Source organism: Orycteropus afer, unplaced genomic scaffold, assembly GCF_000298275.1.
Source record: "Orycteropus afer afer isolate SDZICR_OR568_19922 unplaced genomic scaffold, OryAfe1.0 scaffold00014, whole genome shotgun sequence".
In the NCBI taxonomy this organism is placed as follows: domain Eukaryota; kingdom Metazoa; phylum Chordata; class Mammalia; order Tubulidentata; family Orycteropodidae; genus Orycteropus; species Orycteropus afer.
The window spans coordinates 4,881,732-4,887,731 of NW_006921601.1; positions in this window are offsets into that span (position 1 = coordinate 4,881,732).

Sequence of the window (6,000 nt, forward strand, 5' to 3'; positions counted from 1 at the left end):
TACCCCTGATAACCAACAAAGAAAGTTCCATTCCATATATAAACCTTTCCTGGACTTTTTACAATAATGAACTAATACTATATTTGTCCTTCTGTGATTGACTTATTTCACTCAGCATAATGTCCTCCAAGTTCATGCACATTATGGGCGTTTTGCAGATTCTATATTATATAAGCTCTGGTAGCTTAGTGCCTAAGGCACTTGACTGCTAACCAGAAGGCTGGCGGTTCAAACCCACCAGCCACTCCTCGGAAGTAAGATGGGGCAATCTACTTCCGTAGTGATACTGCCTCGGAAACCCAAGGAGGGGTCGCTATGAGTCGGGTCCGACTCGACAACACATAACAACAACATATTATTCTTTAGTATTGCTTAGTATTCCACTGTGTGTATGTACCATTGTTTGGTTATCCATTCTGTTGATGGGCACCTAGGTTGTTTCCATCTTTTTGCTATTGTAAATAGTGCAGGGATGAACATGGGTGTGCATATGTCTGTTCTTGTCCTGGCTCTCACTTCTTTAGGATATATACCTGGTGACGGGTCAAATGATATTTCTAATTCTAGCTTTTTAAGGAATCACCATACTGCTTTCCACAGTGGTTGTATCATTTGACAGTCCCACCAGTAGTGTATGAGAATCCCAATTTCTCCACATCCTCACCAGCATTTGTCATTTTCTGTCTTGTTGAACTCCGCTGTGAGTGCTGGGATGAGATGGTATCTCACTGTTGTTTTGATTTTGATTTGCATCTCTCTGATGGCTAATGATCATGAGCATTTCTTCATGTATTTGCTGGTTGCCTGAATATCCTCTTTGATAAAGTGCCTATTCATGTCTTCTACCCATTTTTTAACTGAATTGTTAATCTTTTTGTTGTTGAGGTGTTGGAGGTTTCTGTAAATATCAGAAATAAGTCCTTTGTCCGGCATGTTGTTGCTGATTATTTTTTCCCCAATCTGTAGACTCTCTTTTTACTCTTTTGAAAAAGTCTTTTAAAGCACATAAATGTTTAATTTTTAGAAGGTCTCATTCATCTAGTTTATCTTCAGTCGTTTGTGCATTTTGGGTTATGCTTGACAGGCTATTTATGCTATAAATTAAAAAAAAAAAACTAACTGCTGTTGAGTCTATCCCGACTCACAGCGACCCCTCCTTGGGTGTCCAAAGCAGTATTGCTACGGAAGTAGATCACCCAATCTTCCTTCCAAGGAGTGGCTGGTGGGTTTGAACCACAAACCTTCTGGTTAGCAGTCAAATGCCTTAAATGATGGCTCCTAAATTTGCCCCTATTTTTTCCTTGAGGAACTTCATACTTTTAGGTTTCAATTTAAGTCTTTGATCCATCTGGAGTAGTTTTTGTGTATGATGTGAGGTACAGATCTTGTTTCATTTTTCTGCAGCTGGATATCTAGTTTTGCCAGCACCATTTGTTAAAGAGACCATCTCTTCCCCATTTAATGGATTTTGGCACTTTGTCAAAAATCAACTGACCATAGATCAATGATCTATTTCTGTGTGCTCAATTCTGTTCCACTGGTCTATGTGTCTGTCATTGTACCAGTACCAGGCTGTTTTGACAACTGTGGCTGTATAGTAGGTTTTGAGATCTGAGAGTGTGAGACCTCCTACTTTGTTCTTCTTCTTCAACAGCGCTTTGCTTATTCGAGGTCTCTTTCCTTTCTATACAAAATTAGTGATTGGTTTTTCCATATCCTTAAAGAATGCTGATGGAACCTGGATTGGGATTGCATTGAATGTATAGATTGCTTTGGGTAGAAATGACATTGTCACAATGTTCAATCTTCCTATCCACGACCATGGTATGTTCTTCCATTTATGTAGATCTCTTATGGTTTCTTGGAGTAGTGATTTATAATTTTCTTTGTACAGGTCTTCTGTGTCCTAGTGAGATTTATTCCCAAGTATTTTATTTTCTGTGAAGCTATTGGAGCTCTCCTAGCGTAGTGCCCAAAGCACTTGACTGCTAACCAGAAGGCTAGCAGTTCAAACCCACCAGCCACTCCTCGGAGGGAAGGTTGGGCAATCTACTTCCATAGTGATACCACCTCAGAAACCCAAGGAGGGGTCACTATGAGTCAAGTCTGACTTGACGGCACATAACAACAACAACAACAACATTGTAAATAGTAGTGATTTCCTATTTTCCCTTTTTAGCCATCTCTTCACAGGTATAGAGGAATCCAACTAATTTTTGGATATTCTTGTATCCTGCCACTATGCTAAATCTCTCAATTAGTTCCAGTAGTTTTTTTGCTGATCTCTCTTGGGTTTTCTATGTATAGGATCATATCATTAGCAAATAGGGATAGTTTGTCTCCTCCTTATCAATTTTGATGCGTTTGATTTCCCTTTCTTACCTTATTGCCCTAACTAGAACTTCCCATACAATGTTGAATAGAAGTGGTGAGAGAGGGCATCCGTGTCTGGTTCCTGTTCACAAAGGGAATGGTTTCAGTTTTGAATATATGCCCTTTATTATGTTGAGGAATTTCCCTTCTATTCCTATCTTGCTGAAAGTTTTTACCAGGAATATGTGCTGGATTTTATCAAACGCCTTTTCTGCATTGATTGATATGATCATGTGGTTCTTTTGTTGTATTTATGTGATGAATAACGTTGATTGTTTTTCTAATGTTGAACCATCCTTGCATACCTGGTATGAACCCCACTTGGTCATAATGTATTATTTTTTGGATATGTTACTGGAGTCTATTGGCTAGGATTTTGTTGAAGATTTTTGAATCTGTATTCATGAGGAATACAGGTCTGTAGCTTTCCTTTTTAGCAATGTCTTTGCCTGGTTTTGGTATCAAGGTTATGCTTGCTTCATAAAATGAATTTGGGAGGATTACATCTTTTTTATGTTCTGGAATAGTTTGAGTAGGATTGATGTCAGTTCTTCTCTGAATGTTCGGTAGAATTTGCCAGTGAAATCATCTGGGCCAGGGCTTTTTTTGTTGGTAATTTTTTTATGACCAGTTCAATTTCTTCTTTTGTCCTGGGTCTGTTTAAATCTTCCACCTCAGCCTCTGTTAGTTTAGGTAAGGTGTATGTTTCTAGAAATCTGTCCACTTCTTCCAGATTTCCTAATTTGTTGGAGTATAGCTCTTCACAGTATCCCTGATATTATACTTTTAATTTCTGCTGGTTTTGTTGTGGTGTCGCTCAGTTCATTTCTTATTTGTGTTATTTGTATTCTCTTCTTCTTTTCCTTAAATTTGACAGTGGTTTGTCAATTTTATTAATCTTTTCAAAAAACCAACTTCTAGTCTTGTTGATTTTTTCTATTGTATTTCTATTTTCTGTTTCATTTATTTCTGCTCGAATCTTTATTTCTTTTTAATCTTTTTTTCTTCTGGTGACTATAGGCTTTTTTTTTTTTTTTTTTTTTGCTGCTGCTCTATTTCTAATTGTTGGAGATGTTGAGTTAAGGTTTCAGTTTTAACTCTTTCCTTCTTTTTTGATATATGCATTTATTGCTATAAATTATCTTTTGATCACCATTTTTGCTGTGTCCCAAAGATTTTGTTATGTTGTGTTTTCATTCTCATTTGATTCAAGAAATTTTTTAATTTCATTTTTGTTAAATTTCTTCTATTACCCAGTCATTTTCAAGGAGGGTCTTACTCAGTTTCCATGTGTTTGCTCTTTTTATATTCATCTTCCTACTGTTGGTTTCTAATTTTACAGCATTGTGATCTTAGAAGAGCCTTTGCAGTATTTTTAATGTTTTTAAATTTATTGAGGCTTGCTTTGTGGCCTAACATATAGTCCATCCTGGAGAATGTTCCATGTGCACTGAAAAAGAACGTATATTGTGCTGTTGTTGGGTGAAGTGCTCTGTAGATGTCTATAAGGTCAAGTTGGTGAATTGTATTATTTAGTTCTATGTCTTTGTCGAGTTTCTTTCCAGTTGTTCTATCTGTGATTGAAAGTGGTATATTAAAGTCTCCTACTATGACTGAGGAGTCATCTATTTGTCTTTTCAGTTCTGTTAGAGTCTGGTTTGTTTATTTGGGGGCTCTTTCACTGGATGCATAGATATTTATTATTGTTATGTCATCTTGTTCAATCAATACTTTAATCATTATATAATGTCCTTCCCTTGTCTATTATGGTGGTTTTTGTCTTAAAGTCAATTTTATCAGAAATTAATATTGCCACTCCTGCTCTTTTATGATTGCCATTTGCTTGATATATCTTTTTCCTACCTTTGATTTTAGTCTATTGTCTTTGTCTCTAAGGTATGTCTCTTGTAGACAGTATAAAGGTGGGTTATGTTTTCTTATCCAGTCTGCAACTCTCTATTCAAGTGGTACATTTAATCCACTGACATTCTGTGTAATTATCGACAAATATAAATTGGTTACTGTCATTTTGTTATGTTTCTTTGCAGTATTACTGATTTCTTTGCTCCATATAATTTTCTGTGTTGAGCTTGTTTTGTTTATGAATCATGTTATCACTTCCTTCATTGCTATTGTTTTAGTATTTGCTAAATATTTGTGCTGATCCTCTTTTTTATTATGATGTGAAGGTTTATCATTTCTCTTTGAGGTTACCCTGTGATTTATAATTTTCTTCCCAAGTTTAGAACAGTCCATTCTATCTTGGAACTCTCCTGACTTCCTCACCATTTAAAAGTTCTGAACTACACTATTTTCCCCCTCTTTTTTGGTTTGTAGTTGTCCTCATCTGCCAATTGATGTTTCTGGTCCCCTGTTTACAATCTTGTAGGCTTATTTACTTTGGATACTTCCATAACTGGGTTGGTTTCTGGGTTATGTCATCCTGTGTGTTAATGCTTGGTTGTTGTTTGCTCTTATTGGTTCTCTGTCCAAAAGACTCCCTCCCTTCAGCATCTCTTGTAAGGTTGGTCTGGTTTTAACAAATTCCCTTAATTTCTACTTATCTGGAAATGTCCTAATACCACCATCATATTTGAGGGATAATTTTGCTGGGTATTTAATTCTTGGTTGGAAATTTTTTTTATTTCAGGGTTTTATATATACCATCCCATTATATATACCATCCCCTTGTCTTCTTGCTTGCATCATTTCTGCTGAGAAATCCGAGCTTAGTCTTATTGGTTGCCCCTTGTAGGTAACTTTTCATTTTTCTGTGCTGCTTTCAGGAGTCTTTCTTTGTCTTTGCTTTTGGTGAATTTGATGATGATAGGTCTTGGTGATTTTCTCTTGAGGTCTATCCTGTTTGAGGTGCACTGGACTTCTTGAATGGATATATTCTCATCTTTCATCATACCAGGAAAATTCTCTTCCAACAAATCTTTGACAATTTTCTCTGTGGTTTTATTTGTTTCTTCCTGTTCCAGAATTCCAGTTGTTGTTGTTGTTGCTGTGTGCCATTAAGTTGGCCCCAACTCACAGGAACCCCTCCTTGGGTTTCTGAGGTGGTATCACTACGGAAGTAGAATGCCCAACCTTCCTTCCGAGGAGTGGCTGGTGGGTTTGAACCACCAGCCTTCTGGTTAGCAGTCAAGTGCGTTAGGCTCTATGCTACCAGAGCTCATACGTAGATTATTCCTTTTGATGGTATCCCACATGAATGTTAGGCTTTCTTCATTTTTTTTTCTTTTTAATCTTTTTTTCTGATTGACCTCTTTCCAAAGAAGTATTGCAGTATTTGTCTTCAATCTCACTAATGCTGTCTTCTATTGATTCAATTCTACTCCTTTCCCCATTCAATGTGCTATCTATTTCTGAAAATTTTATATTAATCTTCTGGATTGCTATCTGTAGATTTTTGTATCATTTGTAATGTTTCATTTCTTTTAACATTTTTGTTTTTGCATTGTGTTCTAGGGTTTTCTCTGTGTTTTCCTCAATTTTGTCAGTGTTTTCCTTGATCTGTCTCTTAATCTGTTAAAGATACCTAAATATAATTATTTTGAATTCCTTATCAGGGATTTCCAATGTTGCTGGAACCTCAGGGATGTGTTCTGGGTCTTTATCCTG